This window comes from Canis lupus, chromosome 2 (assembly GCF_003254725.2).
Source record: "Canis lupus dingo isolate Sandy chromosome 2, ASM325472v2, whole genome shotgun sequence".
Lineage (NCBI taxonomy): Eukaryota > Metazoa > Chordata > Mammalia > Carnivora > Canidae > Canis > Canis lupus.
Genome location: NC_064244.1, coordinates 60,087,892 through 60,112,463, shown reverse-complemented (window position 1 = coordinate 60,112,463; position 24,572 = coordinate 60,087,892). Strand labels below are relative to the sequence as shown.

At 47.6% G+C, this 24,572-nt stretch overlaps 1 long non-coding RNA gene across 1 annotated transcript; it reads left to right on the top strand.

Moving 5' to 3' along the window:
- Window positions 1-338: 338 nt before the first annotated feature.
- Window positions 339-23,128, top strand: LOC112660523 (uncharacterized). Its single transcript, XR_003137005.3, has 5 exons — window positions 339-485; window positions 18,409-18,509; window positions 19,991-20,231; window positions 21,828-21,978; window positions 22,255-23,128. It is a non-coding gene; the product is annotated as an uncharacterized LOC112660523 (long non-coding RNA).
- The last annotated feature ends 1,444 nt before the right edge of the window (window positions 23,129-24,572 follow it).

Here is a 24,572-nt window from a genome sequence, read left to right as displayed (position 1 = left end):
GGACGTATTTGACATTGGGTGGCAGAGTTGAAGGGTTCCATGCTGCTCTTGTCGAAACTCGGTTTTCCTTGAACTACCTGTTCCCCCGTTTATTACCACTATCCTGAAACCTAGTTCCCAAAAAAGCCTGGAGTTTCAGCTTCGTCCAGTCGATCTTCTTAAGGCTCCATGCTAGTCCGATGGATGACATTATGTGTGTTCATGAGAAAATCATTCGAAGGGCTACAAATGAGTCCTTTAGTAATACCCAGGAGTCATAATGTCTGTGACATAATGAACCTTCCTAAATTACAGCCTACACTAATTAGATCACTTATTGCTACATTCCAGGCCCTGAAACAATTTGCTTAAAGTGATAGTTACCTCTAATGAAAAGATACATAACGGCAAATGTCAGCAACCCTTTTAAATCCTCCACGACTTATCACGAGGACGAGTGTTCCTGGTGGTGCCACATCTTTTGTCACCATTTCCTCCTAAATCAGGTGGGTATTTTACGACCGCTTGGACATGGAATTCCCCGGGGGTAGTAAGAAGATGAGGGAAGGGCTCACTGTCTCCTTCAGTCCTTCTCCTTAGCCTGGCCGCCCCACCCCACCATTCACTGTGGTCGAAATGCTCCCAGCATCTTGCCTAGAAAGATCTACGGCTACTTGTAGAGTGGCCTTTCCTGGAATGCCTGGGGTTCCTGCCCACCTGGCAGGGGCGGGGTTCCCTGGTCTCCCTGAGCCCTTCCCGAGGGGGGCATATTTCACAACCATCTCCCTGATGAGGTTGGGAGGGCTGTGCCAGTCACGGGGGCTGATGGAAACCAGGGTCTGGCGAGGGCTGGCACTGTCACCACCAGGTCAGGCCTGCAGCAGCTGACACTTAGGATCATTTGAGGAAGCTTCACAAGGCACTATCTGCAAGGATGTGGGCAAGGATGCTGAGAAATGCAAGGCATGACAGCAGGGCTGTGGCGCCCCTCTGCCCAAAGGGACAAAGGGAGGGAGCCGTTATCAGAATCCAGACGAGAGAATCCAGACAGGAAGGGTCTTCTCGAGCCACCTGCTGAGCCCCCTCCTGGCCTGTCTTGGATGCCCCACAGGGAGCTGGCGGGTAACTGCCCCAACTCATTCTCCTCCTTTCCTCTCTGCCTCCCTCCTCTAGTCCCTCGCTGGGCTCCCTATTGCTAAGGAGATATCAGGAGATAGCTGGGGGTTCGAGGGACAGATGAGCAGGGAGGGTGTGGGAACGAACCTGACTATTTGGATCAGCCTTCTGGGCCATAGAGCAGGGAGGGGAGAGTGGGGAGCAGCTTTGAGGGGATGGGACACACGGATGCCCAGCACTGTCAGGTTCTGCCTACAGCCGTGTTGTGTGGGAGAACATCTTCCCTGCCTGCTGTGCTTCCAGGTCCACCTAAGTTCCCTAGGGCCCTGAGCAGTGTGGGTGAGAACCAGCACCCTGGACCACCCGGGGTCTCAGCCTTGGCTTGGCTCCTTCTGGGAATCGATGGCTGCCCCTCAGGGACATCTGATGGTTCTACAGTGATACTCCTCTGCCAGAAAACAGCCAGGACGTGAGGCTTCCTTGAGTTTAAGCACATCCTTGATAGCCTGAGGGTGTGTCTCATGATAATGAAGGCGTCCCATCAGAAAAACAGGCCAACAACCGCACCCACTTAGAGAATGGGGTCTCTCTCCCACACTCCTCATTTTTTAAAAAAGATTATTTATTTATTTATTTATTTATTTATTTATTTATTTATTTATTTATTTATTTATGAGACACACACACACACACACACAGAGACAGGCAGAGGGAGAAGCAGGCTCCATGCAGGGAGCCCCGACATGGGACTCGATCCCAGGTCTCCAAGATCAGGCCCTGGGCTGAAGGTGGTGCTAGACCCCTGGGACACCCAGGCTGCCCCACACACTCCTCATTTTTAAAAAACTCTAGAACTGAAAGGGACTCATCTGTTGCCACCACGGGCCCCACCCTGGCTGTCCTTCAGGTCACGTAGTATGTGTGTGACTACTTAGGCCATCCGGGGCCTGGAGGCAAGGGAGGGGCTGGGTTGAGCCCCGGACAGGATGGAGGCAGAGTGAGCCATGGGTGGGGGCAGGGAGAAGCGGCCTTTTTCTAATACCTTCTCACCAGGGATGGGCAGGCACCAGCTCTCACCTGGAGAACACCGGCCTGGCCACGACACCTGCCATGACTTTCTTGTTGGAAAAAGGGTCCAGATCACATAGGTGATGGGGGCAAGTGATACTGGGCTAGGAATTGCAGATGAGCCTTGCAGGTTGGGAAGGTTTTATTCCAGAACCCAGGAAAAACAGAGCTGACCTTCTTCCAACCTGCAAAATGGCCAGCAGCCCTGAAACATCGGCTTCCTGAAACCTAGAGCAAAACTTCCAAGGTCCCTGCCTGTCTAAAGCAAAAAGCCCGCAAAGTAGAAACTTCTTATTCTTTCTCCTAGTTTCCAGGGTGGGTCAGAGGCCAAGAGACTTTAGTTCTAATCCTCATTCTGCCGCGTACCAGCTGTAACCTTGCAGTAATCACACATCTCCCTGCATCTCCTTTGTGCAATTCCAAGATTGCTTTAAAACACTAGTAAGGGGGGATCCCTGGGTGGCTCAGCAGTTTGGCACCTGCCCTTGGCCCAGGGCGTGATCCTGGGGTCCTGGAATCTAGTCCCACATTGGGCTCCCTGCATGGTGCCTGCTTCTCCCTCAGCCTGTGTCTCTGCCTCGCCCCCTCTCTCTCTGTGTTTCTCATAAATAAATAAATAAAATCTTAAAAAAAATAAAACACTAGTAAGTAAAATAATATCAACGTTAATGGAAAACAGTATACTAAGTGCTTGTGGCAGGTGACAGCCACTGTCCACCCAACAAGTGAGCTCTTCCTGTGTGGAGCTCCCCCCAGGAGGCAGCAGCCCATCTGGGGATGGTTTTCAGCCCTCCTCATGTACAGATGGGGTCTGTGTTCCAATAAAACTTTATTTACAAAAACAGGTGGTGGGCCGCATTTGGCCCACAGGCCATAGTTAGCCTCTAGTATAGAGAATGCCTGTATATCCTTTTTCTAAATTTACCAGCTAGTAATGTTCACTAATCACCTGTTAAGCACCATTCGCTGATCTGCATCTGCCGTGTGCAGGAATGTGGCAAGGTTCTGGATCTTACTCTTAAATTCTTCCAGCCAGCATCTATTGAACCCCCTCTTGTGTGCCAGGTGCAAAGTCCCTCTGGAATTTGGCTGTGAGCAACAGAGGCTCAGGCTCTGCCTGCAAAGTTACATTCCAGGGGCTGCGACAGATACAGAGAAGCACAAGTGCTAGGGAAGCATGTAGGGAGGACCTCTAATTCAGACTGGGAGGGAAAGGGGGGCTTCTCAGAGGCACTGACACACAGGGCAAGGCGACTGCTGCCTTCATGGATCTTCCAAGATGTGTCCTTGGCACCTGGCACGCTCACTCTTGCCCTGCCTGAGACCGGCCGCGGGGGACTCTGAAACACTAGGAGATGGTCTAGCCACAGGATGGAGGGATCCTGAATCCCCAGATCATCACAGGGAGAAAAGCTGCCTAGGGACCATAAGCACCTTCTCTGAGTTGTCATATGAGTGAGAAATAAATCTCATTGTGTCGCGATGCTGAAATTAGAGGGGTTATGTATTACGGCATCTAGCGCTATCCTTGTTAATAAAATGCTTTATGCACACCGTCTCGTTTAAGCTTCTCAGAAATCCTGTGCAATACCCCAGTTTTACAGATAAGGATGCTGAGTCTCAGAGAGGTTAAGTGGCTTCTCTGAGGTCACACAGCTAGTAAATTAAATAGCCCACAGTCTATCCCGGAGGAGTCCGTCTCCAGCGCCCACACTTCTGAGCCCCGTCTGCGGCTCAGATTCTGATTGATACATAACCCAGCCCTCCTGTCCTGTCTGTGCAGCTTAGCCCAGAAGAAGCAGGGGACCGTCCTGTCGTGGGACTCGTATTAATGGGATGAGACAGGAATTCCCCAGGGCTGGGACCGAAGGCCAGAGGCCAGACAGGAAAGGGCAGTCCCCTGGCCTTGGGGAGAGCCCGGTTTGCCAGGCGTTTGGAGACTGCTGCGGGCCCCAGACCCTGAATTCCTCCGAGACTGTGGGAGAGAGAGGCAGGCAAGTGGGAGGACCCCCAGGATCCCTTCTCGGTTCCTGCTTCCTTGCAAATGTTTTCCTTCGCCGGCCAGTGAGGTACCTCTCTCTTTGTAGCCAACATGTCCAAGGCTGACAGGCTAAAACTGCTCGCTTGCTTTTAAGTGTCAGGAGATGTAAATAGTTTTAGTCTTCAGTGGTTTCTGATTGAATCTCCTTTTGAAGTAATGATAGCTATAATTTAAAGCAACAGTTACCATATTTTCCTTGCTGCCTGGCCGTCTTTGAAGCACTAAGTATAAATCTGCTTAAAATCTTAAAATAGCTGTAGCCCTGTCTCAATATTCGACCAGGAGCCAGGGAGATTCGGCCTCTAATTGCCATCATCTGTAACTAATATCAGGAGCGGAGCGGGCCCATGACAAGGTGGCCAGCAGAATTGCTCTGACCTGGGCAGGGAGGTGGAGGCAGAGACATGGTCTCCCCTGGGGACCCTTGACTTCGGTTAGAGTTCGGAAGAAGCCCGTCCTGAAATTAGGACCAAATGGGCTCTGGGCTGTTAGGAGATCTTTCAGGACCGTCTTTTCCAGGCCTCTCCAGGACTGTGATGGAAATGAGCAGGGCCTCTCCTGCAAAACAGAACCCAGAATGTTCAAGGGCGGGCAAGGCCTTGGTCCCAGCTGATGGAATTCCCAGGGGCCATGTCCATGGCCAGGTTAAGGCATGCCATCCTTCTTCAGAGGAGGAGGCCGGCTGCAGAGATTTCCAGGGTGGCTGCTCACCCATGAGGAATAATACACAACCATTTCTGCCGCACGTTGACAAACACAGTTAAAATAGCTTTTCAGGGATGCCTGGGTGGCTCAGTGGCTGAGCATCTGCCTTTGGCCCAGGGCATGATCCTGGGGTCCTGGGATCGAGTCCTGCATCCGGCTCCCCATGGGGAGCCTGCTTCTCCCTCTGCCTGTGTCTCTGCCTCTCTCTATGTGTCTCGTAAGAATAAATAAATAAGATCTTTAAAAACAATAAAAAATAATAAAATAGCAGTTCACTCTTAAATTGGCCACTGCATTTTCGTTTATTCATGAATATGAATTTATTCGACAAATACTTACCATGTCCCTACTGCACGCAGGGCAGCGAGCAAAACAGTTGAGAACTCCAGCCTTGACAGGTTACACTAAGCGCTATTGAGATAAGGAAGACAGGGAAGGGCTAGGGAGCAAAATAAAGGAAAGGAAGAGGGGAGTGGTGACCTTGCACTTTTAAATAGCCTTGAGTGTCACCAAGAAGGTGGCATTAAGTGGCTTTTCTGTCTTTGTAAAAACTTTTCAAGGGAAGGTATACCATGTATCTGGGGATTCTTTTTTTTTTTCTTAAGATTTTATTGATTTGAGAGAGTGAGAGAGTGTGAGAGAACGAAGCACGAATTGGGAGTGGGGAGGGGCAGAAGGAGAGGGAGAAGCAGGCTCCCTGCTGAGCAGGAAACCCCATGTGGGGCTCGACCCCAGGACCCTGGGATCATGACCTGAGCCGAAGGCAGACGCTTAACCAACTGAGCCACCCCATATTTAAGGCATTTTGAAGAATCATGGTGGGAAATGTTCAGAAAAGTTGACAATATGTATCTTTCAGTGCCAGGATTTCAGGTGATTTTAACTTCTGCTTTACTGTGCAGGCATTTTCTGAATGTCCTAGAATCAACATGAATGTGTTTTAGGAAAAGGTGGCAATTGAGTTTGGCAGTTCCCCCAGTAAATTAAACATAGAATTACCATATGGCCCAGCAATTCCACACCTAGGTATATATACCTGAAAGAATTGGAAGTAAATATTCCAACAAAAACTTGTGCGCGAAGGCTCATAGCAGCAGCATTCACAATAGCTACAAGATAGAAGCAGCTCGAAAGTCCCCCAGTGGGTGGAGGGATTAGCAACCTGGGGTGCATCCATGCCATGGAGTATTATTTGGCCAAAAAAGGAACAAAGTGCTGCTAGACACTACAACAAAGATGAACCTTGAAGACAGTATGCTCGGTGAAAGAAGACAGATGCAAAAAAAAAAAAACCACATAGTGTAGCATTCCATTTATATGAAATGTTCAGAATAGTCAAATCCATGGAGACAGAAACTGGTTGCCTAGGTTTAGGGTTTTGGACTATAGGGTTTTTGGAGTAGGGCGGGCAGTGACGAAAATATTCTGGAACCTGGATGGTGGCAATGACTGTCTAACACTGAATAGTCTAGAGTCACTGAATTGTGCGCTTTATTATTTATTTTATTTTAAATTTGTTTGAATTCAATTAACATGAAATGTTAATTAACACATAATTAATGAACATATAATGTATTATTATTTTTGGAGGTAGAGGTCAGTGATATATATATATATCTATATATATATATATAGATATATATATCTAGATATATATCTCAGTCTTATATAACACCCAGTGCTCATCTTATCACGTGCTCTCCTTTATGCCTATCACCCAGTTACCCCATCCCCCCACCCACCTTCCCTCCAGCAACCCTCAGTTTGTTTCCCTGAGTTAAGAATCTCACATGGTTTGTCTCCCTCTCTGATTTCTTCTTGTTTTATTTTTTTCCTCTCTTCCCCTATGATCCTTTGTTTTGTTTCTTAAATTCCACATATGAGTGAGATCATATGAGAATTGTCTTTCACTGATTGACTTATTTCACTCAACAGAATACCCTCCAGTTCCATCCATGTCCTTGTAAATTGCAAGATTGCATTTTTTTTTTTTTTGATGGCTGCATAGTAGTACTTTAAACTTGGTAAAATGGTAAATTTGATGTTATACATATTTTTCTATAATAAAGAAGAAATGGGGATGCCTGGGTGGCTCAGCAGTTGAGCGTCTGCCTTTGGCTCAGGGCGTGATCCTGGGGTCCCAGATCGAGTCCCACATTGGGCTCCCTGCAAGGAGCCGCTTCTCCCTCTGCCTGTCTCTTTCTGTGTCCCTCATGAATAAATAAATAAAATCTAATAAAAGAAGAAGAAGAAAAAAAAGTTGTTGGGGAGTTCCTGGAAAACTCAGTTGGCCCTATACGCCCACGAGAGGCCTGTGGTGTTTGTCAGGTGACCGAGGTGTCAAGTGCTAGGGGAGCTTGGCAGCAGCCCCATTAGAAAAACTCATTTCTTCTAGTAATTTAGCAAGCACCTCCTGGATGCCTGGCAGTGAGGCCACGAGGGTGGGCACCGGCGGGCCTCCTCCCACGGAGCCTCCAGCCGGAAGCGGCCTGGGAAGGGCCACGATGTAGTTGAGTGGGCCGAGGGGAGGCATGGGGGGAAGCTGTTTGTGTGAGGCTGAGCTGCGAATCCAGCTGCTTCTGCCCTGGCCCCGACACGCCTCTCTGGGCCGAGGATACAGATCTCAAAGGAGAGGCCAGACAGACGCTCTGGGAGGCCACGCCGAGTGCATGATGGGGGTTAGCAGCAAAACAAGCTGGGTGGCTCTGGAGCCCATTAAGGGATTAACAATTTTCCACAGATGATCCACAGAAAGGGCAGTCTGGACACAAATAATTGAGAAAGAGCCTGCTCTCCTAAAACCTGGGCATTCCAGCCTCCCTCAGAAGAAATTCTCATGCTTGCGAGGACTGCAGAAGTGAAGATGTTTTTCCGTGGAGGGCGAGGGAGGAGAGGGGCCCTTTCCTACCATCACGTGCACGGGGCACGCCCTGTCTTCACACCTGCCTCTTGCCCTGGCTTCGCCCGGGACCCAGACACCAGCCCCTGCCATACGACCGCCCAGCTGCACCCCTGGGACTCAGCCCACGACGCGTGACTCACTAGAACTTTCTGGGTCATGCTTTAGAGCTGAGTGCCTTTGTGCCAAAATATAAGGCAGAAAGATGCCAGCAGCCCAAGGGGCTCGTCTGCTTCTCTTGCTATTTCTCCGGTGAGAAAAGGCAATGGCCTGCTCCAGGCCGAGGCGCAGAGATGGGGGCAGCTGCCAGCGCAGCAGAGGCTTGGTGCCCACTCCAGCCCTAAGAGAAGTCACCTTGCCCCTGCGCACAACAGGGTGAAGGCCTCCCACCCCGCCCAGGGGGGCCCCTGGGTTGGCACGCCTTTCATCTCGTGAATCCTCCCCACTGCCTTCTGAGCACTTGACCCCATCTAGCCAAACCCGACTGTCCTGGAACAGCTCCGGTCCTTCCTCACCTCCAGGCCCTTGTGCCTCCAGTTCCCTCCCCTGGGCGCTACCCCCCCAACGTGCCACCTGTTGCAATCCCAGCCGTGCTGCACCACTCATCTCAAATGCCACCTCCTCCGTGACCCCTCCCTCCTCGAGAGTGTTCTGGCCCCCCTGCTCTTCTCAGGAAGCTGTCTGCCAGGGGAAGGCTTCACTGGTGCAACTCCTCAATCTTAAAGGGATCCAACAGAGGGGCCTCTTGGTGGCTGAGTGATTGAGTGTCTGCCTTTGGCTCAGGTCATGATCCCAGGGTCCTGGGATCGAGTCTTGCCTTAGGTTCCCCATTGCCTATGTCTCTGCCTCTCTCTCTGTGTCTCTCATGAATAAATAAATAAAACTCTTTAAAAAAGGCTCCAATGGAGCCCTATGGTGTAGACCAGGACTTAGGAACTACACACACAGCCTGAGGTTCAGCCTGGACTCAAGCTGGGCAAATCTCTTTACATCTCTGCATCTCCATTTTCCGATTTGTGACACAGAGACCACCACCATCATCATCATACAGTTGACCCTTGCACAACATGGGTTGGAACTCTGCAGGTCCACTTTGCATGTGGATTTTTTCTGATACAGACTATACAGGACCGGAAATGTGTTTTCTCTTCCTTATGATTTTCTTCTTTCTTTCTTTCTTCTTTCTTTCTTTCTTTCTTTCTTTCTTTCTTTCTTTCTTTCTTTCTTTCTTTCTTTTTTTTTTTGATTTTATGTATTTATTTGACAGAAAGAGATGGGGAGGGGCAGAGGGCGAGGGAGAAGCAGACTCCCTGCTGAGCAGAAAGCCTCATGCGGGACTCGATCCCAGGACCCCAGGACCATGACCTGAGCTGAAGGCAGATGCTTAACTGACTGAGCCCCCTAGGCACCCTCTTACGATTTTCTGAATAATGTTTTCTTTTCTCTAGCTTCTTTTATTATAGGAAGATAATAGAGAATACATGTCACCTACCAAATGCACGTTATCAACTGTGAGTGTAAAGCTTCGGTCAACAATGGGCCATTAGTAGCTACGTTCTTGGGGAGTCAGACCTATACTTGAGTTTTCGACTGTGTGGTAGCTCAGCACCCCAACCCTCATATTGTTCAAGGGTCAACTATATTTTCTGACAACATGGACTCCCTCTGAGGATTAAATAAAATGTGTACAAGGCAGGGTGGGGAACTGGGGTAGAAATAAAGACCTGCCTCGGATGCAAATTTTCAGGAGGTGCTCATGACGTCATGAAAGTGCCCAGCGCCTCTCCGCTCTCACTAATCCTGGCCTTGGTGCAAAGCACACAGGCCAGCCTAGAATAATGCCTGGGAGAGACTGCTGAGTGCACAGAGCAAACGTTCAGGAGCTCATGCACAGACTACTTCAGTATTCGTACATCTGCCTATGTGGGTGGGTGGTATGTACGTAGGATATAAGCACATATACATACAATATACGTGTACATTTATAGATCTATACAAACACCTAGAAATATACAGTATTAGTGATTTCAGAATCCGAATGGAGGCATTTTGCCATTATGCTCTTTGGTATTGTTTGAGATTTGTTTGGTTTATTTTTTACACATTTATATTTCTCTTGCAATTAAAAATAACACGTTAAAAAAATCCCGTGAGGCAATTTGCTCAGGAGGGACTTTGTGCTCTCTCGTTTACTTGCTGTGTGACCTTGGCAAACTGTCTCTGCCTCTCTGAGTCTTCCTCTATAGAAAGAGAATGATCGTGGTTTAATGACCTCATGGGATATTATGGGGTTTAAATAAAAGAACACCCTGTCTTTCCAGGCTGTAAGTTTTTCTCATCCGGCTCCAGATGTTGGCAGTGCCCAACAAATAATGTGCTGAATTGAAATGTTATTTCCTTTTGGTGTATTTCTATAATAAGAAGTTTTCCAGCTCACTCCAGATCTTTTAAAACAGGGTGCAGGATGGACTGGAGGGGACAGAGGGCCACCGACCCTGTGGGAGGCTTGGCAAAAGGAGACACAGGTAGACTAAGCCTTTTTGAGGCTAAGGGCCTCTAAAAGATGGCCATCTCTTCGGGATGAGAGAGGATCCTAGTAAACACAGATGGAGGGTGGTGGGGCTGGGAGTGGAGGAAATGTGTTTCAGCAAAGATTTCATGGCGGTGCTGATGGATGGAGATGAGTAATGGTGCCATACTCCACTATGGTGGCGGCTTGGCCTGGGTGAGAAAGAAGGGACATACAGGGCTAACAGAAGGCCAAGGGAGACCTCAGCCCAGGGTCTGTGAAGGGAGGTAGTGCCATGCAAGGAGGAAGCACCAAGCTTTTGGTGCCATATCTCCTAAACCTCAAATCTTCTTGCGACCGTTTACTTCATGTGGAGCTTTAGACAAGTTCTTACCCTCTCTGTGCTTCAACATCCCCGTCTTCAAAATGGGAAGAGAACCGGAACAAAGCAAGCACTTGGTAAATGTCATCCCCAAGGATGCTGATGGTGATGATATTGTTTGAACTTGTTTGAGCAGGCGAATGACAGAAGCACATCCATGCATTGAGAAATCCTTCTAGTCACAGTGGGCAGGATGAATTATGGAGAAATCGGGACAGGGAGGTGCTTAAGGGACAAGACGCCTGCTTAGTCATAAGGAGAGGGAGCAGAGTGGGAAGAGATGACAAACGTGACAAAGAGAAAATAGAGTCAGCTTGGCAATTGATCAGATGGAGGGGACAAGGCAAAGGGGGTGGGGGAGGAGTGAGGGGCAATAAGGGGTCAGGGGAGTAAAGACACAGTTCTGGAGCCTGGGAGAAGATTCCTGTTGGTATAGGTAAGTATTCTGGAATGCAGTTGGGTTGGGCATGTTAAGTTTGAGGGACCATGGGAATCCAGGTTGGAATCCTGAAGAGGTTTGGGTGTGGCCCTAGTCAAAGGTAAGTGATGTAAATGTTCCTGTCACCCTTGAAATAGGTACCTGAGGGGTGCCTGGGTTGGTCAGTGGTTGAGCATCTGCCTTTGCCTCAGGTCATGATCCTGGGATCCTTGGATTGAGTCCTGCATCGGGCTTCTCGCAGGGAGCCTGATTCTCTCCCTGCCTGTGTCTCTGCCTCTCTCTCTGTGTCTTTCATGAATAAGTAAATAAAATCTTAAAAAAAATGAAATAGGTTCCTGATTTGGACATCCTGAGGTCTCAGACCTGGTTGTTAAGATGTACTGTCGTGAGGACACCACAGCTGCTCTTTTCCCAAAGATAATATGAGGAATTTTGCTTGCCTCTTACAAGTAAGGGTAATATTTCCCCAAATATATTCCATCAGTGGGTGTTCTATGAAAAGAATATTTAGTGGTTAAATAAATTTAGGAGGCATTCAGTTAAACAAAAAAGTAAATGTTCCTTTATGCAGGACTTATCAGTGCCTCTAATGTGCTGATAGGTTTTGTGTGTTCTGGAGAAGAACATGGAATATAATATTTCTCAAAGTTCTCTTCCTGCAGAGCTTTTTCTTTATTTGGCCGGGTACTCAGCCCTGAAAGCTAAGGAATCTGCATCTGGGGTGGTGGGTGGCAGAGGCCTCCAGGTTTTCAACTGAGAGCAGAGTTTCACCAACTTTCCTGTGCATGTGTTAATGTGGGGTTTGCACGTCTAATAAGCTCCTGTGTGACACCTACATGCTGGTCCACAGACCTCGTATTGAGAAGGGCGGTCTTAGAGGACCCCCTTCCTCCGCTGGCTGATCACCAAGGAGGGCACGGGAGGCCTCAGACCTGAGTGGGTGGTTACAGCCCATCGCTGCCCTTGGTAGTGGTCGCCCGCACCCTGCCCTCCAGCTGATGCCGTCCTGGAGGCAGAACCCTAGTTTCTATACTGTTAAGGAAAATTTGCCTCCAAATTTTAAGCTGGAAGTTCACTGGAATAACTTTTAGGAAAGAATCACAACCACATGATTTTTTAGATTTTCGGTACATACATTAAGAACTGTATACAAATTGAAATGTCTGTACTGATCCTCAGAACAACCAATAAAAACTCAATTATGAAAAAAAAGGGAACCCTAGTTTCTCACAACTGACAGCTGCCTTCCTGTCTGGAGCACGCAAGGGCCCGAGCCGTGGAAGTCCCAGAAGGCAATCAATAGGCAGGAGAAGGAGCCGGGTGACTCACTGTCCCCATTTGAGCGACCAATCCCTGCAATGACATGCGGACCGTCCCCAGACCCTGCAGAGGAGCAGTGGCGGGGCAGATGCCTCTGCGGCCCCAGGTTGGCGGCAGAGCACCTGGCTGGGGATGATGGGCCGGGGCTGCCTAGAGGGTCTGTGCGCGTGTGCACAGGGTGTGTGCGTGTGTGCGCGTGTGCACAGGGTGTGTGTGTGTGTGCACAGGGTGTGTGCCTGTGTGCACGTGGGTGTGTGAAATATGGCTTTCCAAACTGCCAAATCATCTTAATTAGATTGAACAGTCCTCCGATCCCTTATTTAGAATGGAATGTGGAGCCCAAGCTCTGCTTTCCTTTAACATGGGGAGGGAGGGAACGAAAATAAACTTTGGTTTTTACTGTGGCCGAGAAGTGAAGGGAGGAGTTTGGGTTTCAAGGGAGGGGGGCACCGCCCGGGAGGAGGAAGGCTCCTGGGGACACCCACACCACAGGATACCCGTCCTGCGCCCTTGCTTCTAGGCTCTGCTTCTGAGCTTCAGAAAGGCCCTCTGCCAGAAGGTCTAACTTTTTAAGAGTCTAGGTTTGGGGTGATGGAGCACTGGGTTTGAATCTCAGCTCTGCCGTTTAGCAGATCGGTGACCTATCGGTGCTCAATACATGGTAGCTCTTTCTTTCTTTCTTTCTTTCTTTCTTTCTTTCTTTCTTTCTTTCGCTCTCGCTCTCGCTCTCGCTCTCTTTCTTTCTTTTTGGCTTATTCAAGAGCTTAATGGACAAGAATGAATGTGCTTTTTTCACACGAGTTGGTTTTATGGGCATGAGCACTTTCTGGTACTTAACCATGGAGAGCAGAGCTTTTGTTGGCTTCTCAAAACACCCTGAGGGGGAAGGGAGGGCCGCTTCCAGAGGCTGAGACATGTCCAGGGCTGCACGTCCAGTGGACACTGGGACAAGGCTAAATTACAGGTTGACATCCTAGGAGTCCTGAGTATGAGGAAAGTGATTTCTTAATGAACAGTGCCTTGGGGACAAAATTCCTTTAGAACCAGCATGTTGAAGCAGGAAACAGGAAACCGAAAATGTCCCACCTCTTGAGGTGGACTGGCCTCTTTCGGCCCCTGGGGCCATCCTGCTCCGGCCTCACGTAGCAGAGGGTAACGAGGCTCAGCCGTGAGAACAGGCAGATCCTTTAACTGTGTCCCAGGGAGACAGGGGACTCTGGCCTCCCCCAGGAAGGCGCGTGCTCTCCTGCCTTCTCGAAGGCTCCGTCCAGTGCAGGAGGGTCTGGTGACCGGATATTGCTACCTGCGGGAGGACTGCCCGGCAGCTGGCACACTACAAGATAGGCTAGTTGTTCATGAGCCCCACCTCCTTGCTGGGCTTTAATCCATCACTGAATTCTTCCCACCTGCTCCAAACTAGAGAGCAGTTTGTGGGTGAGCAAATGGAGGTCCCAGAGAGGGGAAGTGACTTTATGGTTGTCACCCATCAAGGCGGGGTCCCTTGGCCACCAGAACCCCGGTGCTTCTCGCCGTGCCACCCTGGGAGTCCCCTTCCCCTCCTTGTCTCGGAGTCTGAGTCTGGCAGCTGTGTCCCCTGCTCGTCCCAACCGACGCTCCTCCCTCCCCGCCTCTGCTCCCAAACTCACCCCAGAAGCGCTGCCTCCTCTGGCCCCTCTGACATTATTCAGGTTACACTTAACGCTGCTTCCTAGGACAGTTCCTATCCCCCTGGGACAAACCGGGGGACTTTTTTAAATGTCTCTTGATACATTTGGTTCTCCGGGTAACATTGAGTACATTGTTCCTTTAGCGCCTGGTGAGAGACAGTGGCATCTGGCTTCTGGGCTTATCTCCTCTGCTTGCTGAAGGATCATTGTATTTCCTCTTCTCGTGAAAACATCTGACCCTCCTCGTGGCGTAGATAACAGGTGGTCCCCAGTGGCTGCTTTCTCCAGGGTGCTTCTGGTCCCCAAGGGGGAAGGGCCTCGCACTGGCTGGGTGTGATGAAAGTGCTCCTAAGATTGTCCCAAACTACTCTAGGGAGGGAGGTGACTTTGTCTGCTCTTGTTCACAGAAGATTCACAGGTTGTATAGTAGAATGGAAGGGCTGCAAAGTTAATTGTAGTAACATGGGGTAGAGATTGCTAGTTGCCCGGCCAATACCCATTCTCTCCTGCTTCTGCACCAAAAGAGCCCTAATCACTGAGGGCAGTACTGTGGCCAGCTATAGGACTATTTTCCTCAACATCCCTTGTACATATGTGACTAAATTCTGGTCAATGAGATGCAGGTAGATATTGCTGAGAGATTCTTCCAGAATGTCTTCATAAAAGAATAATCCCTGAGGAAGGCCCTCCCTTTTTTCTTTGCCCTTGATTCCTTCTTTCTGGGGCACAGATGTGATGGCAGGAGCGTCAGGTCCACTTTGGGTCACGAGGTGACCATGGGGATGGAAACAACACGCTAGGAATGGAACAATACAATGACAAAAGGAGCCTGGGTCCCTGACGGCCCTGAAGGAGCCACTGTGCCAACCCTGGACTGCTTACCTCTGGACTTCTGTCATGCATATGGGAATAACCCATTATATATTTCTGTTATTTGGGATTTTCTATTACATGGAGTTGGATCTAATCCCTACTGTTACATAACACTTAAAAGTGGATGGCATTCCAATAATGTGAAAATAATGCACCAGGTTATGTCTTGGTGCATTGTTTGTAATTGCAAAATATTGGAAACAATCTAAATACTACTAGACTTGCTGAACAATTGTGGTGCTGTCCACCCAGTGGAGTTCTACGCTGCTGTACAAAAGAATGAAGACGACATCTGGGACTTAGGTGGGTGGGGGTGATTTCCAGGACCTATTGCTCAAGCAGGATGCTACTTTTTGTGTAGGAAAAGGAAGGGAAAAAGAAAATATTTGTACAAAGCCAAGAAAACAACAGCTAAAAGAATAAAACAGAAACTAATGAGATTGGTTAGTTCTAGGAAGTGGGTGGGAAGGGGGTTGAAAAAAAAAGAAAGAATGGGAGGAAGTAAAGCCTCTCTTAATATATGTTTTTGGTTCAATTCTGACTTTGGGAACCATGATAATAATGTCATGCACTCAAAAAAAAAAAAAGGGAGTAAAATCATCAAGGTTGGCGGAAAATCTTAAAATGAGGTACAAGTGAAAACAAATGAACTGAACTATATTTCAAATGAAACAATAAACCACACTGAAAGGAAGGGTTGGGAGAGCAGAGCCCGGTGGTTTTGAAACAGCGTTTGGATGAAAGACAAAAGAGCTCAGTGTGAATCTTTAGCTCTTGAAAGTTGGTTCCTTTTTTGTAATCGTAGAGGTTAGCAATTCTGAAAATGCTGTGTATTCTGGGATTGGGCTAATAAGGGAAGACATGGTGCATCATAGTAGCCAGGTTTCTCACTGACAAAGGAGGGACGTGTACGGAGAGCACAAGGATCTGACGAACTCGGCCCTGCTGGATCGGAATTGGAAGTATCAACTTATATATATATACATAGTGTAAATTACATATATTCTTGGACATATATACACATACATGTGTATATGGTAGATATGGGCTTGTATATGTGTACTGTACACATATATAAATATTTTTATGTGGAGATCTTTATATTTACATAGCTATCACTTGTGTAAATATAGATAAATCTAAATACCGATATACTCATATATCTATACAAGTGAAAGATAAGTACCTAAAACAAGTATTGCCTGTCTCTGGCTATCTATCCGTTGATGAGAAAGAGAGAAATATGGTAAAATGTTTACATTTGAGGCATCTGGGTGAAGGGTTTACGGGAATTCTTGGTACGATCCTTGCAATTTTTCTGTAAATTTAGAAGTATGTCAAAATAAAAACATGAAAAGAAAGAAACCCAAGTGGACGGCTTGTTAGAGTTGATTATGAGGCTCGAACTCAGTGTGTCTGGCCCCAGTTGGGGCTCTTTCTTGGCCTGCGGTCTCCTTGCCATTTAGTGTGGATCTATGGAGGAACTCAGGCTGGGCAAATGGGTTTCCTCAACCCCTTTTCATTCATCTACAGGACGGGTCTCTGACATGCGCACAGGCAGAAGGAAGAGAAAAGGAGGGGGTGCCCTCTGTGAGGGGACAGCTCGTGGAGCCTTAGGTGAGGAGGCCTCTATCTGGGTCCCCGTGCGACCAAGGGCAGGGGACTGGCCCAGCCTTTGAGGGCGTCTGTGCTCCCCTATCTTACTTAACGTACTGGTCCTGCTGTCTTCCTAAACACCTGCAGGAAGACTTCTTCAGTGTAAGAGACCCTCCACTCCATTTGTTCTCTCCTTTTATCTTGGAGAGGCTATTTGTCCCCCACCCTTCTGTCCTCCAAAATGTTGCTTCTCAAGAGTTTTGACAGTAATTCACTAATGAAAGCTGAGTTCAGCAGTAATTCACTGTGGCCAAGGAAAGAAAAGAACGAGCTTCTTCCCTCCTCTGCTATCTCTCCCCTAATTATTAGTTTGTAAGTATGGGTCGGAGCACCTGCCTTTGAAGCGTAAGTGATGAGGACTTTGGCAACGGTGTTAGGCAGAGACCTGGGCCCAGACCTTCACCCTGTCCCCCTTAGACTCTGGTGCTCCACCTGCAGAGGGGGCACGATGATAGCTTTGACCTGAGTGAGTGGCTTTGAGGCTAGAACAAGATAAGCCTGTAGATGCTTATCAGAGTGCTCAACAAATGTCAGATACCAGCTGTCATCATAGCAGAGTGTATGGTTGTGACCTCAGGCAGCAGTACCAAGGACGAGCCATTGAGAAGGAAGGCCTTCCTTCCAACCTGGACCCATCTTGCCTGGAATGGCAGTTAACCTGTGAGTGCATTTCAGAGCTTTGCGGGGCCCTCCTGATGAAGACAAGGGTTTCATCTACCTGTCGACCAGCCTTCTCCAAGTCTCCCACATGGTGTGTGACTGGGGGCTCCCGACCCTAGCCACAGGGTGTGTCACTAAAGCCTCCATCTTCCCTGCACTCAGAGCTGCATCCCTGCACTGTAATATTCTGGAAAACATCTTCCCCTACCACCTCTCCTAGGTTAGTGTGAGGTGACAGCAGTTTACTGGCGTCAGGGGGAAGTTGTCTGCTTTTTGAGGGGATAACAGCACCAGGCTTTTATAAGCCCCTGGCAGGTCTCCCTGCAAATACTGTCCTATGGAATCCTGTTACTGTACGAAGGCTATAGAGACGACTCAGGGAGCTTGCCATATAAGAAAGTTCCAGAACATAATTATTTGAGGTTACAAAAGCTTTTTATTCTTTGGGGGAGATAAAATTCTATGTGTTTTCAGCGAGACCTCTTATGCCAAAGCTTTGCAACAAAAATTCACTTAGAGGAGCCTTAGAGGGGAATATTCACAGCTATTGGTGTCGAACCAATTTTCTCCTTCTTCTTGTGTTTGCTTAGTGCGTATATATGCATACGTGTAGGCATGCGTGTCTGAACATTTTGGAGAGTGTCTTTAAGTAGTATGTTTATGTGTTGCCCCAGTGGGACATATCCAGTGACTTTCTTGAGCTATAATTCACATGGATTGTAATTCATCTATTTAAAATGTACAATATTCAGCAGACTTTAAAATACAGAGTTGTGCAATCATCACTACATAGATTTTAGAACATTTGCATTGTTTCAAAAAGGAACCCTGCCCCACTAGCAGTCATTCGGTATTTCTTCCCAGCTGGAACAACCCTAGGAAACCAGTTCCTGTTTCTATCGATTTGCCTATTCTGAGTATTTCACATATATGGGATCATATGGCATGCAATCTTTTTACAATGGCCTTCTATCACTTAACACATTTTCAAGGTTCATCCACATCATGGCACATGTCAAGACTTCAATCTTTTTCATAGCTAAATAGTATTCCCATTGTATGGACAGACCACATATTGTTTATCCATTCATCAGGTGATGGACATTGGGCTGTTTCCACTTTTTGGCTGTTACAAATACTGCTACTTCTGAAGATTCATGTCTGAGCTTTGTGTGGATGTGTGCTTTCATCTCTCGTGAGTATATATCTCGGAATGGAAATCCGGGTCATATAAAAACAATGTTTAGCTTTTTGAATAACTGTTGATCTATTTTTCAAAGGGGTTGCACCATTCCCACCAACTATGAAGGTGATAGTTTCTCTGCATCCTGTCCAACCTTTGTTATTATTCGACTCTTTGATTACAGCTGTCCTCACGGTGTGAAGTGATGTCTCATCATGGATTTGATTTGCAGTTCTCTGATGATCAATCATGTTGAGCATCTTTCCACATGCTTATCAGCCATTTGTATATTACCTTTGGAGAAAAGTCTATTCAGATCCTTTGATCATTTTTAAATTGGGTTATTTTTCTTTCATTATTGAGTTGTAATAGTTTTTGAAAAATATATTCTAGATGCAATTCCCTTATCAGATATATAATTTGCAAATATTATGTCCCCCATTCTATGGTTCTCTGGTTACTTTCTTGATGGTGTCCTTTATAGTAGCACAGCCTTACATTTTTTTAAGATTTTATTTTTTATTTATGAGAGATACACAGAGAGAGAGAGAGAGAGAGAGAGAGAGAGGCAGAGACACAGGCAGAAGGAGAGGCAGGCTCCATGTAGGGAGCCCGATGTGGGACTGGATCCCAGGACTCCAGGATCACACCCTGGGCCAAAGGCAGACGCTAAACCACTGAGCCACTCAGGCATCCCCACAGCCTTACATTTTGATGGAGTCAAGTTTTTCTTTTTCTTTTTTTTTTTCTTCTGCTACTTGTGATTTTGGAGTCATATCTAAAGAAGGCTTTAGTAGGGATCCCTGGGTGGCGCAGCGGTTTGGCGCCTGCCTTTGGCCCGGGGCGCGATCCTGGAGACCCGGGATCGAATCCCACGTCGGGCTCCCGGTGCATGGAGCCTGCTTCTCCCTCTGCCTGTGTGCTTCTCTCTCTCTCTCTCTCTCTCTGTATGACTATCATAAATAAATAAAAAATATATAAAAAAAATAAAGAAGACTTTAGCATACCCCAAGTCACGAAGATTTATGTTTATATCTTCTTCTATAAATTGTATAGTTTTTAGCTCTTATAGTCAATTCTCTGATATATTGAGTTAATTTTTATGTATGGAATAAGAAAGGGATACAACTTTCTTATTCTGTAGGTGGATATCCAATTCTTTCTGTTTTGAAAATCCTGAAATAGTTCCATGGCAGTTGGTAAAGAGTGCTGCCCTGAGATCCCCAAGTGTCCCCTCTTTTGCTCTGGTTCTACCCTGGGACCTCCCAGACATTCCCATGACTCACAGACTGACCTGTCAATGCCTGGCACACAGCAGGAGTCTTCAGGACCCTGCCAGCTCTGATGCCAGTGAGGTCCCAGCTGTTAAATATTTTGAATGTCACACTTATGTGCTGGTGTGTGTTATGACGCGTTCTCAGGGTTGGAGACACTAGTATCAATTCAGAGAGGTCCTATAACCTGCCACTAATACTCCTGTATTGTACTTCAAGAGGGTGTTGCTGGAGCAAAGAGAAATACCAATGTGCTGTAACTGTCACACCAATGAGAACCAGAGCAAGAGTGGAACCTGACTCAGAAGAAGCTCAGCAGATGCTTGAAAATCTATGAGCCAAAGACCTCAGAGGCAGCGAGATGAGAATATTCCACTGTGGTTTCCCCACAGGCAAACTGGTCACCCATCTTTTGCTCCCATCACAAATATCCCATCTGAGGACCCGGGACCCTACCCAGGTGGGTTCCTCTAGGGGAGATTGTCTGATTCTCTCTTTGCAGAGTGAGGATGAACATCCACAGTTTTGCAGGATGGAAGGGGCCTCTTTCTTGGAAGGGTTGAATCATCGAGACAGCTTTCTTAGAAGGTCAGAGTTGACAGACCAGTCTACCTTAGTTGTGGATGTGTCCCCGCCCCTGGTCACAGCTCACCACTGATGGAGAGGGACTCTGCCCACCCATCAGATCGGTACTGCCTCTGCCTCCCTTCCCCTCTCATCCTTCTGCTCAGCCCCTCTCTCCTGCAGTGTCTCTGCTCCACATTTCTGGATAATTATATTTTTTGGCAATGGCCCCTCTGCATGCTGTGGAGCAAGTCGTTGAGTCTATGGCCTTTTCCCAAGTACTATTTCCAGCCAGGCTGTGCCATCCTGTTCTTCTGCTGTATTCTAGGACACAAAAGGTCAGGAGCTTTGCTGGGAAGACAGACCCTGGTGTGGAGACCTCTTGGCCTGACTGTTATGTGGACAATAAGGGAGCGTCTTAGGAAAATCAGTGAGAGCATGTGACAGGGACCCCAAGTCCCAACCTTACTGAGTGACCTCAAGAACAGTCCTGACTCCACCTTAATATTTGGGAGCTCGGGAAGGGCTGGCATATATCTGAGTTTGCTCAGGCATGGCAGGGAGAGGACACAGGACAAATGGAATAACTGTTGCCCTCAAACGAGACTCTCTTGCTGACTTGGCAAAGAAAAGCATGACGACAAGTCACTGTCACATGGCAAACCTGAACAAAGGGGAACTCTAGTACCCTACTAACTCTTTTATAATGATGACACTTTAGTGCTCACTTCGGCAGCACATGTACTAAAATAGAATGATTACACTTTATAATTGTATTTAAACTTCTTCTATTTGGCACTTATTAAGCTATTTTTACAGAATGGTATTTATAATTAGAGTATTTAATAATTCTTATTTTAGAAAATATTTGCAAAAGATTGTCCTAACGACCCAAAAGGAAATTAGGAAGAGCCTGATTTTATCATCAAATTCCAAAGCAGCAAGTCACTCGGTGAATATTTATCAAGTGCTCAGTAACATGAGGCTCTGGGATGCACCAAGCTCCTAGAGAATCCCCAGGACAAAGTGTATCCCTCAGCTCAGGATCAAGTGTCAGAGGGGAAAAGAGGTAGAGGGACCATGAAGAGAAGAGGGGATGCCAAGCCCTAAAATTCTACTGACTTTAAGCAAAACATGAGTCCCCAGGAGCTCCCCCAGACCAACCCCATTCTTCTCTCCCTTGTCACCCTCCCAAGACATTGGGATCTGGTTCTTGTTGACCCCTGCCTCCAAGTTTCTTGAGTCACATCAGCAGACCTCCATGGTACCCAGTAGTTCCCCAGGAGGTATCAAAGCCATAGGGCCCATGGGGGCTCTAAAGATCTTTTCAAGAAAAGCTACTTTTATAAAAAGACAAACAGGGAAATATTACGGAGTTGCAAGCTCCTAACTAAGATAAAAAATAAGACGTAAGGGAATGTGCACTTTTGTACCCCACTTTGGGTCTGACGTCAGAATCTCCAGGTGTACTTTCACTCAGCTCTTTTCCTAGGGATGATACTCACGTGGGGAAGCTCCAGAAGTTGGGCCATGACTCATGTCCATCTCGGCCAGATGGAATCTGCTGGTCGGAAAGGGCTGAGGTGGTCTGCCTTTGATTTTGCCCTTCGTGCAGTAACCAGCCTGGGATCCTGGCCTTTGAGGTACTGACCGATGGCTCTCTCATCACCTGCATCCCAAACCTCTTTGCAGATCTTCTTTCCCTCTCCCATCCTGCACCCTTTCCATCTGCCCTTTCTACGATGCACCCTATCTTTCTTCAAAGAACTTCCTCTTCCTGCCACATCCCTGGCCATTGTGATTGGCCCAGTAATGAACACATGACCAAATTGAGCCAATCAGAGTTCTTCCTTGGGATTTTATAACTGAGATGAACCAATTGAAACCGTTTCTTTCTTTCCCTTTGTTTGGATCACCAGCTCTCAAGGCCACGGATACTGAGTTAATGGTGATGGTATACCTGCCACCTGGGGAATTCTGAGAAGATGGCCAACACTGATGTAGATGCTGAAATTAAAAAAGAAACAAAGTACTGATGGTTTCAAGTTCTTAATCTTTGTGAGGATTAAATGAGTTAAAGCAGGTACTTAGCTCATAGCATGTGATCAATAAACACTATCATTATTATTTCTTCCAGTCTTGGCTTCCCTGGTTACATGAACCAACAAAAACTTTTTTAGAAAAGGCTATTGAACTGGATTTCTATCTCTGGCACCCAGGCACTCAGATGCTCAGGATCTCAGGAATGTCTTTTCTTCGAAAGGAAAGCTGGTGCTGAGTTAAGTCACACATATGTGTCAGTGACTGTAGTAACCAGACTCCAAGATGGCCCCAATGATCTCTGCATCATGATATTCATGCCTTTTCATAGTTCCCTCCCATATGGAAGAGGGCTGACTAGTAGAATATTGCAGAAATGATACAGTGTGACTTCTGAAGAGAGATCAAAAAGAACTGTGCCTTCTATCTCGGTCCCTCTGGGGCCCCTTGTTCTGGGGGCAGAGGGCTGCCATATTGTGGACACTCAGGCTGCTCTGTGGACAGATTCATGTGGAAGGGAGCTGAGAACTGCTGCCCACAGCTGTGTGAGCAAACTGTCTTGGAATTGGATGTTCAGACCCAGCCAAGCTTCCAGATGACTCCAGCCAGCCCTGACATCTTGACTGTAACCCCCATGAGAAACCTCAGGCCAGAACTACCCAGCTAAGCTACTCTTGAAATCCGGATGCACAGAACATGTTTCAGAATGACTGCTTGTTCTCTCCTATCTCTGCGTGTTTTTTTTTGGGGGGGGGGGAGGCGGGGGTTGTTATGTAGCAGTAGATGCCGACATATTGACTCACCCCTCCCTTCATAAGATCGCCCAAGTTTAGTGGGGATCACTATGAGGCATGCTGTTAGAAATCAGCTCCTGTTAATAAAGTCCCACATTTTCTAATTACATATATCCGCATGCCATGAAATATCTGGAAGGGCAGAAGCTGTGGCCATGAGGAGCCTGTTGTTACACGCAGCCAACCTTGAATATGATTAAAAATAGAGGAAGGGGCACAATATGTTGTTAGTCCTGATAAATTCAGCCTCATGTTGAAGCCTGGTACCTTCTCCTTTTACCCCTCTCATTCCTTCCTTTCCTCCCCTCTGCTCCACCCTCCCTCGTGCATCCTCCATCCTGCCTATCCCATAGAGGTCCAGGTCTCAGAGACTGTTCCTGTCTCCGTTCTGGAATGGCCACATATTTTATTGAAAAGCATAGGGACCAGTGCTTCTCACACATTCATATGCACCCACGTCCCCCAGAGAATCCTAGGAAGATACCAATTCTGATTCAGTGGAGTTGTGAGGGGCCTGGACTTCTGCATTTCTAACCAGCTCCCAGATTGCTGCTGCTGCTGCAGGGAGCACATGCAGAGAGATTTGGAAGGATGACTGCTTACAACAAGCCACTGGCATGTAACTGTCCTGAGAGCCCCTCTCCACCAGGACCAAAGGTGAGGAGGAATTGAACAGGTGGACAGAGATCCTCATTCTGTCCTGTACTTACTTTAAAAATTTAATTTAAAGGCCACAGACTCAAGGTGGTGTCTGTGACACAGCCATTCACATGCCCTTGCAATTTGCTGACTTTGTGATGGAAATGGGGGGCTGCAGTGGGAGGCAGGGTGTAGGGGCTTCCTAGGATCTTGGCCCCAGCAAGACAGGGTCAGGTCCACACGGATCAGGTAAGCAGGTGGGGCAGGAGCAAAGTGGTGTCACAGCCGATGGGCACTCCACCCTGAATCCCAAGCAAGTGGCACACGGGGTCAGAATGCTGACTCTACCCCTCATTGGCTTCACTGAGCAAGTGGCTGAGTTTGGGCTGACCTACCTATAAAGTGGGGGACAATCATGCCCATTGCCCAGGGTCGTTGTTGTTACCATTAATGCAAATAACATTTGTAATAGACTAGGTAATTAGTATGCATGAGGCAAATCCTTCTGCATGGTACCTTGTTCTAAGTGCACATGAATTCATTTCATCCTCCCAATGGTCTATGCGGGAGGTAAAATTATAATGATTTTTTTTTCTGTTTTATGAGGGGGCAAAGCTCAGAGAGGTGCAGTCAATAGCTCAAGGTCACACAGTTAGGGGGCAGCGGAGCTGGGATTTAAACCAAGACAATTTGATGGCGGGACCCACCCTCTGGACCACCGCACCCAAGGTGCCTGGCCTGGCACATATGGGTGGTACTGGAGG